Genomic DNA, 11,842 nt, shown 5'->3' on the forward strand with positions numbered 1-11,842 from the left:
AAAAATGTATCAAATTAAATTAAGACATAATGCTTTCTAATTACTGAGAAATTTTATTGTAGACTTTCTGAGAGAACTTTTAGACTTATTTAGACAGACTTTAATCACATTTCACTATTATGTATACATCAAAAGGGGAAAATATGAATGAAATAAATTGGTTTAATTCCTAGCAGGTCTTCAAATTCATTTTCCAACTCTTTTGAATCATTTTTCAGCACAGAATTCCCATGTTCATGCTTTGTGTTTATGTCTCTGTTATACCATAGGTTACATGTGATCTGGTCCTCTATTCCATCAAGAGCTCTGGTGATAACCATGTTTCTTAAAATGATATTCCACTATTATCCTCGAGATTTTCTTCCAAACCGCTCACACCCATTCTGCAAGTGCTGATGTTAACACATTCTTGCTTGGTGAGATGTAGGCAAATGCTTGCATAAACAGAATGTAACAGAGCTTCATCTACCTATGGATTTCTTCCCTTTTTAGATCCCCCAAAGCACCTGGTTGTTGCATTGAAAGAAAATGTGAAATTGTCATCATTCCTCCAACAACAGATATTTGTTTCACTAATCTGTCAAATATACACCCCACTGCTCTGTTTCTCTGCTTCTCTGCGTTCGCATCATCTCATCATTTCAAGGCCAAATCATGGCAAATTCTTCTTGCAGATACTTTAAATACCAGTTAAACTCAATATGTATAGTAATAACAGTGCACATGACTCAAATGAAATAATGGCAATATGAATACTATGATCAAGTTGGTGCCCGCTCTTGTAATAACTACATGGCGACTACCACCTGACTTCCAAAGATTGTAAAACCATCAGTTATTAGAAACATCTTGATTTCAAAAATGTTAAAATATAGGGGTGGGGGTGGGGAATGCATCTTAAAATTGATGATGGAGACTGCAAATAAAATCAAGAAGGTGTTTAGATGATTTCTCTTAAGTCTCAATTCCAGTATTTCCCCCTCCTTCTATGCAGGACCATTCGCAGTTGCAAAATGAGGTTGAGGAGGAAATCTGGGGATTATCCACACTTTGCATAATTTAGAGAAAACTGTTCCATATGGTTGTGTTTCCTTCTGATGATATTAGGAACATCTGCTTCTGCAAAGCAGCAAAATTTTCAATGCAGCTGGGTTCCGATCATGGTTTAGGGGGCTTGATTTGAAGAGACATCTCATTTCAGGACTCTTTTTTTCTTCTGGTTCCCTTTCTCTATTACAAAAGCACATCAAGGGAGCCCTTCTCTCAGGGAAAACCCTTGAAGTATTAGCTAATGACATCCGAAATGACTCCAAATGATTATCTTCCCAGGAGTGTGTGCATTTTAATAGGGAACTCTGAAAGACAATAAAAAGTCTCTGGGACTGAGAGAAATTAATCTCAAAAGTGGCTATGTGGAGGAGGATATTTTGTTTGGGAGAGATTTCCTTGTGCACCTGCCGTCTGCCTATTCTTGAGGATGGCTCAGCTCCCTAACAGGTGGGTCAGTCCCTAGAACTGCAGGCTTGCTGAAGTACTCCCTATTTTGAGATTCACAAAGAACGAGCAGGCCCTTCTGGGATGTCTATTGGAAGGCCAAGAATATCACTGCCATGACAGATGTCCACACTTCCCTGGCACTGGTTTCTTATCTTTAAGTTCACACGGTTAGATGGTGTGATCTCTAACATCCCTTCCCACTCTCTCATTTTATGATTCCGTGGCACGATAGAGGGGAGATTGAAATGGGAGAGGGAAGAGGATTACTGAGTCCTAGTCCCAAATCTGCCACCACCTAGTTGTGTAATCTAGTGCCAGCCACTTAACTGCTCTGGGCCTCAACTACGAAACAAGCAAGTTGGAGAAAATTATGTCTTCAATCCTATCCAGACCGGCACTCAATTCGTAGCCTGCGTTTGCCAGTGACCATAGCATTTCTCCTCTTTGGAAAACCTTGCTCAGAGCCAGAAACCTTGTTCAGCCCAGAAAAAGAGAACTTAGCAAAAGAGCAAATGAATAAATGAAAGACAATTTTAGAGTTCTTTAGATGAGTATGTGGAAAAAAAAAAGGGGAAACTTCAAAAGAATGGTCTAAAAGATGGAGAGGTTGAGGGCCAAAAATAATACCAACATAACATACGATTTTATTTTGAAAGTATTTTAATGAATGCTCCTGGAAGGAAAGGAGATGACCACACCACTTACCAAGGTCGGGTTTGTTGTGTGTTTAATCAGAAAATCCCGCTGTGAAAAACTACATGAAAACCCCCCACGTGGTGGGACCCGACTCCCAGGGGTGTAAATCTCCCTGGCAACGCAGGAAATGACTTCCAGGGATGAATCTGGACCCGGCATCGTGGGATGGAGCACATCTTCTTGACCAAAAGGGGGATGCAAAATGAAACAAAATAAAGCTTCAGTGGCTGAGAGATTTCAAATGGAGTCGAGAGGTCACTCTGGTGGGCACTCTTACACACTATATAAAAAACCCATTTTAGGTTTTAATGTATTGGAATAGCTAGAAGTAAATACCTCAAACTATCAAACTGCAACCCAGTAGTCTGGACTCTTGAAGACAATTGTATAACAATGTAGCTTACAAGAGGTGACAGTGTGGTTATGAAAGCCTTGTGGATCATACTCCTTTTATCCAGTGAATGGATGGATGAGTAGAAAAATGGGGACAAAAACTAAATGAAAAATAGGGTGGGATGGGGGGGGGATGCTTTGGGTGTTCTTTATTACTTTTATTTTTTATTCTTATTCTGATTCTTTTTGGTGTAAGGAAAATGTTCAGAAATAGATTGGGGTGATGAATGCACAACTATAAGATGGTACTGTGAACAGTTGACTGTACACCATGGATGATTGTATGGTATGTGAATATATCTCAATAAAACTGAATTTAATAAAAAACAAAAACAAAAACTGAACAGGCACATTAAAAAAAACAACCCACGTGGCAGAGTTGCGAGTGATGGGGAACGAGCAGCAGCCAGAGTAGCAGCAGCAGCACCAAGTTCAAGGTGACGGCAGATACAGAGCAGCTCATTTTGAGAGTGGAGTTTCAGGGCAAACATATAGGGGATGACAAGGTCTTTGAACACAGCTCCAGTCACAAATCAGGGGAAGCAGCACTCTATAGAACATGAGAAGTTCCAAGTTCCCACTTCCACAGACGGCCATTGCCAGCAGTTTTTGTGGCCAAACCAAATGCCAAAACGCCTCCCAGGTAGCCTTGAGCGGGATTGATAGCTTATTAAGTAGAGTCATTCAGTTGGCTGAAGAATGTGTTGATACCTGCTGAGGGTTCTTTGCAGTGTAATGAAAGTATTATCAGTGTAGTAACTAATGCAAGAAAGGACAAAATGCTTCGCCATTCATCCATTATATATGAAGGTGTGATGCTGTGCGGTGGCCCCAAACAGGAGGAAAAGATTGGAACATAAAATTAACTTATGATGGTTGCAGCCCTATGGGTAGAGGCTGAATTTCCATTATCTGTTTTCTCTCTTTACCCATAAATTCACCCTTTGAGCAATAGCAGTCTCACGTACAAGGCAATCTTCTCCTGATTAGTTTTCACCTTGTTCGCCTGAAGCCACATCAAAAAGGTACCAGTTTAGATGATGGAGTCAAACCTAATGGCCTGGCTGCATCGAATAAACGCTCCGCTACTGAATGAGCTACATGGATTCAAAAGCTAGAAAAGCAATTCCTGAGTTTGGGTTTTCCATGAGAAGTTTTTCTTTTTTTTCTTTTAAAGAACAGATTTGAAATCCCATGAGATTCTTCATGATGTTCTCCCTGTTCTGCTGGTGCCTTAATTGGGACTCAGTCTGAAGTCCACTAGGTAACATACAGGCTAAACCTTCAGAGAAATCAGAAAATGGCCCCAAAGTCTGAATGGCAATTCAATTAAAAATATATCGAACTCCTCTCATCATCTAGGAACTGGCACAAGAGCTACAGAGGAAAACAGGAAGTATTAATCAGCTTTTTCCTGTATAATAGCTTAAAAAATCTCAGTGGGTTACCACCATGAACGTTTATTTCATAATCACAGGTTTTATAAGTCAGCTGACAATTCAGTCTCACCTGGACTAGGCAAAACTCTACATAGGGTTCATGCATGCTCCACCTGCTAGGACTCAATCTGAAGAAGCAATGGTTATGTAGACCATGCTATATTCACAGAGAGTAGCAGATCAAAAGAGCTGGTGGAAACTTGCAATGTATGCCAGTTATCAATTTATTGCCCCTCAGCTCCAAATTCCCCCTTCAGTTCCTGCTCTGCAATATATGCATATAATGGAATATTATTCAGCCATAAAAAAGGAAAGAAGTTATGACACAAGTGACAACATGGATGAACCCTGAAGACATCATGTTGAGAGAAATATACCAGACACAAAATGACAAATATTGTATGATCTCGCTGATTTGAAATAATTAGAATAAGCAAATTCATAGAGTCAGAAACTAGAATACAGGTTTCTAGGGGCTGGGTGAGGGTAGGGAATGGGAAGTTAATGCTTAAATTGTAAAATTTCCATTTGGGTTGATAGTAACATTTTAATAATAGACGGTGATGATGGTAGCACAACACTGTGAACATAATTAACAGCACTAAATTATATATTTGCATGTGGTTAAAAGGGGGAAATTTTAGGTTGCATATCTGTTACTAGAATAAAAATTTAAAAAAACATAGGACTGTATAACACAGTGGACCCTATAGTAAGCTATGGACTGTAGTGAATAGTACAATTATAAAAATGTTCTTTCATGAAATGTAACACATTCCACACTAATGCAAGGTATTAATCATAGGGGGGTGCATGGGAATACTGTATATTATGCATGGTTTGTCTATAAGCCCACAACTTCTCTAATTTAAAATAAAACATGAAAAAATAGACTGAACTTTTTAATCATTTGTCCTTTCCAATGAGCTTTGTTAGAAGAGGGCCCTGGAGGACATTGAAGGAGGAAGGAGCTTCTTTCCCAGGTTCCAGTGGGATAAGTTTTGCTTTTTTCTTGCTTCTGGGGCATGGTGAGTGTGTATGGGGTCAGTGAGTGGTGCTCTGTCCCAGCTCTGTGCCGAGAGCACACCATCGCTCGGCGAACTTGCAGCCTGGCCCAGGAGTGGTGACTATCATGACGTGGCCCTCCTGATGTGGACACCACTAGGGCACTCCAGCTGGCTGTGGTGCCCAACTCCCTCTGCACAACCCCCGTGAGCATTGGCTGGTCTGTGACCCAGAGGTTGTTTCCCATGGCCCTCCTGATGCAGACTCCACTCATCATCACAGTCTGTGTACCACCTTGCCAGTGAGTGGGCTCCAGATACCCCGACTCCCTCTGTGCTCCTGCCCACCAGCTTCAGCTCACGTGCACCCCAGAGGGTTGTCTCCTGCTGCCTGGTGACTGTGGACCAGCTCTCGCCAGGGAATTCAGAAAACTTCTCCAAAGAGGTGAAAACCCAGCCTTGGAAAGCAGGCCCCCTTCCAAGTTTGTCCTTCCTTGGGTATACTCCCTCAGCCCCCCAGTACCATTTAGAGTTCCCCATACTTCTTTATAGTTACTCCTCTATCATAGTCTAATAATTCATTACATTAAACTCCCTCTATTTAAATTACCGTGTGGTTGCTGTCTTCCAATTGGACCCAGGCTGAGACACCATGCTTCTTAAGGCTTCAGCTCAGAACTGGCACACTGTCATGTCTACCTCGACTTAACTGGTCAAATGAAATCATATGGCCAAACCCAAATCAATGAGGCAGGGACATATACTCTACTCACTCCAGTGGGAAGTGCTGCAAAGTCACAGGGCCAAAGACATGGTGTATAATTCTGTTACAGGGAGTTACTCAAGAATTGGAAACAATAATCCTACCCACCATATAGGACCTGCATCATCAAGCATATTGTGGAGAAAAGATATTCATTAAGAAATTCCAAGAAAAATAAGAGCTATGAAAGGAAAATAAAGAACTTTGTGGAAGAGTATAGTCTACAGCATCAGAGAAGATCTCTTAAGCTGAATTGCAAACAGTTGGGAGAGAGACTTACAGGCAAAAGAAGCAGCATATTAAAAACCTGAAGTCAAGAGAACACATCAGCAATATTGAAAGAAGTTTCACATCACTAACAATGGAAGAGAAAAATTCTGATTTGTTTTAGGATTCCAGCTAATATTTGTTAAATACCCACCCAAAGCATTTATTTGCAAGCTGTTGGTAGATAGAGACAAATTGTAAAAATGTTCCAAGAAACATTGTTTCCAGAACATAATAAGATTTTTAAATTCCAATATTAAATTATTTTTCATAACGTTTGCAGCACAGACTCAAGGAAGATATTTACATCATTGCATAAGTCCAAAGGAGAAAAGTTTCAAATAACCCCTAAACTAAAATCTTTTTGTATCAGTTGGGTTCCTTGCAACTGGGGATAACAGAAAATCTAATTCAAACTGGTTTTAATAACAAAATGAATTTATTGGCTCATACGACTTACGGTCCAGAGTCAGGTGACATTGCCCCATGCTATCGCCAAGGACTAAGCTTTCTTCTGTTAGTCCATTCAGCTTTATCTTAAGGCTGCCCATGATTGTGGTCATAGAAAGCTTACTAACCACTCCTGCCTTCCCTTCCATTTAAGTATTAAAGCCGCATGGCCAAGCTTCATTTCATATCAACAGAAAAATAACCAGTGTGATGGAGTATCATTCATTCATAAATAGCTGTACTTATTTCCTAAACTCAAAGAATGGAAAAAAAGGTTTTCTAGGTTTGGTTTTTTTTGGTGGACTATTAACATTAGCTGATATAAACAAATTAATTTCCCAATATATCACACTTTTGGTCAAAACTTGCACATTATTTTTCAGGAGTAGTTGAGACAGAAATGATATGCTCTCTGAAAATAATGTTCAAAGCAGGCTGAATAAAGGTGACTGGGCAGCTACGAAAACTTATTTAGCTAAATGATTCCCTGATAGCCAGACCAAATTGTGAAATTACATCGTGTGTGGGCTAGATATTCAATTGCGGGTATGTCTGAAGGAAATATCAGTTTTAGATTTGAGGTGTTATTCTAGTATTAGAGAGGACAGCATATAAAGACAGTGCCATGCTATGATTGCAGCCACCATTATGCCAAAGCCACAAACATGAGAAACATTCTGAGACAGTCATTTCTTGTAGGTTTCAACTCCCCTACAAAATCTGCCTATCTTGGTTCACTCTCCAGAGGTCTCAGGTAGTTATTATTATAATTGGTCCAGAATTTGTAGTTATTATCCATGGGAGGTTTAGTCTGTTAGTGGCTTACTCCAACATATGGGAAGTGAAATGCCAACTCTAGATACCCAAATATGAAAAAGAAATCATCACTTGCCTCAAGAAGCTCAAAGTCTAATAGAGGAAGCCTACATATAAACAAATAACATAACACAGGGCATAAAGTACCACATTGGACATATAGTCAAGTTATAGAGCTGACAATAAAAAAGTATTAATAAGGCTTTCTGGAGGGGGGAGGGCATCTGATCAGGTGTCAAGAAGACACATGGTGAATGACAAGGATGCAGTAGGTGTGAGAGCAAAGAAGGGAGGGATGGGAGAGGCAGAAGAGATACAAACTATGAAGAGGCAGAAGGGACAGGAACCATGGATAGATGGAAGGGATGCAAACCATGACCTGATTTGTATAGCATTTCCCACATTTCTAACCAAAATCCCACTGTGATGGCTAAGTTCATGTGCCAACTTGGCTAGGTTATGGTATATCATAGAAGGATTTACATCATTAGTCAGTTGATTGCCTCTGTGGTTGATTGCATCTACAATCCACAAAGGAGATTGCCTTCAGCAAAGAGGTGAGTCTCCTTATCCAAATAGTTGGAGGTCTTAAAGTGAGAATAAGGATTTCAGAAGTCAGAAAGAAGAATTTCTGCCTTTTTTCAGCCAAAAAGTTTCTCCTGGGGAATACAATTTTACCTTCATCAGAGTTTCCAGCTTGCGGCCTACCCTATAGAGTTTGGACATGCCCATTTTCAGAATCACCTTTTTCAGTTTCCAGCTTGTGGCCTGACCTACACAGTTGTAAAGAATCTTAGCTCTTTTATAAGTGAAGAATGAGTAACTTTTGTTTGTTTTTTTTTCCTTAAATAATTGAGGATATAATAAAGTTGACATAAAGCATAAAAAATTATTCTGGTTAGATGCAGAATCTCTGCTATCTAGAAAGTAAAAAATATCCCTTCCTATTGTAGAAAAAGACAAAAAGCAATAAAGCAAGGGAATAAGGCCATCTAAATTGAGTGCTCTTTGCTAAGATTTTAACACATTTCATAACTTCTTTTCCAAGACAAATAAAATTCACTTTCCAAGTTTTTCATTATCTCCTTCATCTTCTGGAACAAACTGACGCTTTACCTTAGGACAGATCTCAGGAGTCTGCAAGGTTGGCACTAATTTCATCATCATATTGAGATGTTATTAACATGCAGAACCCAGAAGCAGCGGTCCTCGGCTCCTTCTCCAATCTCTGGTTTGGCCCACTTGCCCACTTCTTCAGCCTCCACCATGTCCATCAGGGTCACCCAGAAATCCTACAAGGTGTCCTCCTCCGGGCCCCGGACCTTCAGCAGCCGCTTTTACACAAGCGGGCCCAGCATCCGCGTCAGCTCAGGTGGGTAGTGATGGCAGCAGCTTCAGGGGCAACCTGGGTGCCAGCATGGGTCTGATGGGGGGGGGCTATGGAGGGGCAGGGAGTGCAGGGGGCATCACAGCCGTCACATTGAACCAGAGCCTGCTGAGCCCCCTTAAGCTGGAGGTGGACCCCAATATGCAGGCCATGTGGATGCAGGAGAAGGAGCAGATCAAGACCCTCAACAACAAGTTTGGTTCCTTCATCCACAAGGTGCAGTTCCTGGAGCAGCAGAACGAGATGCTGGAGACCAAGTGGAGCCTGCTGCAGCAGCAGAAGACTGCTGGGAGCAAAATGGGCAACTTGTTCGAGAGCTACATCAACGACCTTTGGCGGCAGCAGGAGGCACTGAGCCAGGAGAAGCTGAAGCTGGAGGCGGAGTTTGGCAACATGCAGGGGCTGGTGGAAGACTTCAAGAATAAGTACGAGGATGAGATCAACAAGGGAACAGAGATGGAGAATCAATTTGTCCTCATCAAGAAGGATGTGGATGAAGCTTACATGAACAAAGTAGAGCTGGAGTCCCACCTGGAAGGGCTGACCGATCAGATTAACTTACTGAGGCAGCTGTGTGAAGAGGAGATCCGTGAGCTGCAGGCCCAGATCTCTGACACATCCGTGGTCCTCTCCATGGACAACAGCCGCTCCCTGGACCTGGATGGCATCATCGCCAAGGTCAAGGCCCAGTACGAGGAGATCGCCAACTGCAGCCTGGCCGAGGCTGAGAGCATGTACCAGATCAAGTATGAAGAGCTGCAAATGCTGGCTGGGAAGCACGGGGATGACCTCCACTGCACGAAGACGGAGATCTCCAAGATGAACCGGACCATGAGCTGGCTCCAGGCTGTGATCGAGGGCCTGAAGGGCCAGAGGGCTTCCCTGGAGGCCGCCATTGCTGATGCCATGCAGCGTGGGGAACTGGCCATTAAGGACGCTAATGCCAAGTTGGCCCAGCTGGAGGCCGCCCTGCACCAGGCCAAGCAGGACATGGTGTGGCAGCTGCGCGAGTACCAGGAGCTTATGAATGTCAAGCTGGCCCTGGACATCGAGATCACCACCTACTACAAGCTGCTGGAGGGCAAGGGGCCGGCTGGAATCTGGGATGCAGAACATGAGTATTCATACGAAGACTTCCAGTGGCTACTACTCAGGTCCACTGAGCCCCGTCTTTGGGGGCCTCTCAGGCACCAGCCACAACTACTCCCTCAGCTCTGATGGGAGCCGCACTAGCTCCACCAAGGCTGTGGTTGTGAAGAAGATTGAGACCTGCGAGGGGAAGCTGGTGTCCGAGTCGTCCAATGTCCTGCCCAAGTGAACTGCCACTGCAGCCCCTCCCAGGCCACCCGCCTGCCGTGCGGCCCCAGAGCCTGGGGACAAGTTGCTGTGCAGGGGGGGCGTAGGGAACAGAAGACCTGGGGTACCCCTTCTTGCCCATGTCCCCAACTAGAAGCCAGTTTTGTCTTTTCCAAAATAAAGCCTCAGTTGGCTCTGCCAACCGACAAAAAAAAAAAAAAAAAAAAAAAAAAAAAGCAATGCTTTCATCATTGTTATCTTTAAATGACTCATTAAATAAGTGTTTTAAAGGTTTTTCAGTTTTCATTTCTAATGCAGTAAATATTGATTGTTTATCCACATGTACAAAAGTACTCGGGGATTCTCAATAAGCCCCAAGAGTGTTAAGGGGTTCAGAGGTCAAAAAGAAGAAAAAATGGAATACTACTGTGTTGGAACAAAAAGTACTCTTTTTCTTTGGTGAATAATTGAAAGCATTCTGTCCTGCACAAGCATTTTAGCAGACAAGCAGACAAGCAAAGCTTGTAATACAACTTTCTACAGTGGCATGCTGCCCTTTGATACCTCCTCCAAGTGGCACAAATGAACACATTCAGTGACATGACCCAAAGTCACAGCCTCCCTGTGGCACATTAAAAATAAGAGCAAAACTATATAAACTTGAAATTTTGCTTGGTAATTATATGACTTGCTATCCAATTATGATTCATTAACTCAATTTAGTATCGATACAAAGTTTTAAGTTACCTAACCTTAGAAATTATCTTTAAACCGACATACTACAAAACATAATTGCTGCTGAGATTAAAAGTTCAATTTAGTTAAACACAATTTACATTTGTCATAATCTTAAACATTAGGAGCAACATTAGCTTATTTGATCTGTCTACATTTAAGAGAAGTATCTCCAAATAGAATTTAAATGTACCTAATGCTGATAAATCAGAGGAGACAGAGTATTTTTTATTAAACAAAAATTATTTAACCAGTCTCATTTGCCGAAATTATGTGAACTTGGATTCTTAAAATATTTCTGACTTCATTTTTCTACGAATTATTTTTAGCATGTTTAAAGTATTAGAAGTTCATTTTCCTTATTTTCTGGAATTTGGGGAATATTCAATTTCTGTATGTGCTTATTTATATCTATAGGCCAATACAGATTGAGAGCCAAGGGAGCTCAGAACACAGCTCCTTTAATTTGAAAGACTTTATAATCTACTTGGTCAATATCTTCCATAGATAGGAAAACATTACATGATCACACAATAAGAGGTAAAGACCTTTCTGAATTCCAGACACATAGACACACAGGCACATAGAGAGCTTATAGCTTCTAAAATTGCAGTCATGGGACAAGAGTAAACACAAAAAGACAAAATCTCCCTGGTCCAAATATCAAAGAGCTGTTCTCCTTGGTTGGCGTGAAACTCAGTTGATTTGAGCTCAAAATAGGCAAATGGACAAACAAGCAAAAGACTAACAACCCAGGTTCTCTGGCATCCCTTGTCAACACATTCTGTACCAGCCATTAATCCATTCACAGAGATCACCAAATGGTCAGATCATAAAACCAAATTCCCAACCATTACAGCATAACAAAATGTTTAAGAACGCAGCCTCTGGAGCCAGGCTGTCTGGAATAGAAAAAAATCCCAGCTCCACCAATTACTAGCTGTGTGACCTCGGACAGTCACACCGTTTCTTTGCCCCAGTAAAATGGGGATAACAATAGTACCTACCTACCTACCTACCTATTGGGCTGTTGTGAGGGTTAGAGGTCTTGAACATCAGTGGTTAGATTTACTTCCAGGAACTTGATGTTTTTACACTT

The 11,842-nt window shown here is 41.6% G+C and overlaps 1 pseudogene; it reads left to right on the top strand.

The window, feature by feature from the left end:
• Nucleotides 1-8,588: 8,588 nt before the first annotated feature.
• LOC119523086 lies at nt 8,589-10,030 on the top strand (annotated as a pseudogene).
• The last annotated feature ends 1,812 nt before the right edge of the window (nt 10,031-11,842 follow it).

The sequence above is a fragment of the Choloepus didactylus genome, chromosome X, assembly GCF_015220235.1.
Source record: "Choloepus didactylus isolate mChoDid1 chromosome X, mChoDid1.pri, whole genome shotgun sequence".
In the NCBI taxonomy this organism is placed as follows: domain Eukaryota; kingdom Metazoa; phylum Chordata; class Mammalia; order Pilosa; family Megalonychidae; genus Choloepus; species Choloepus didactylus.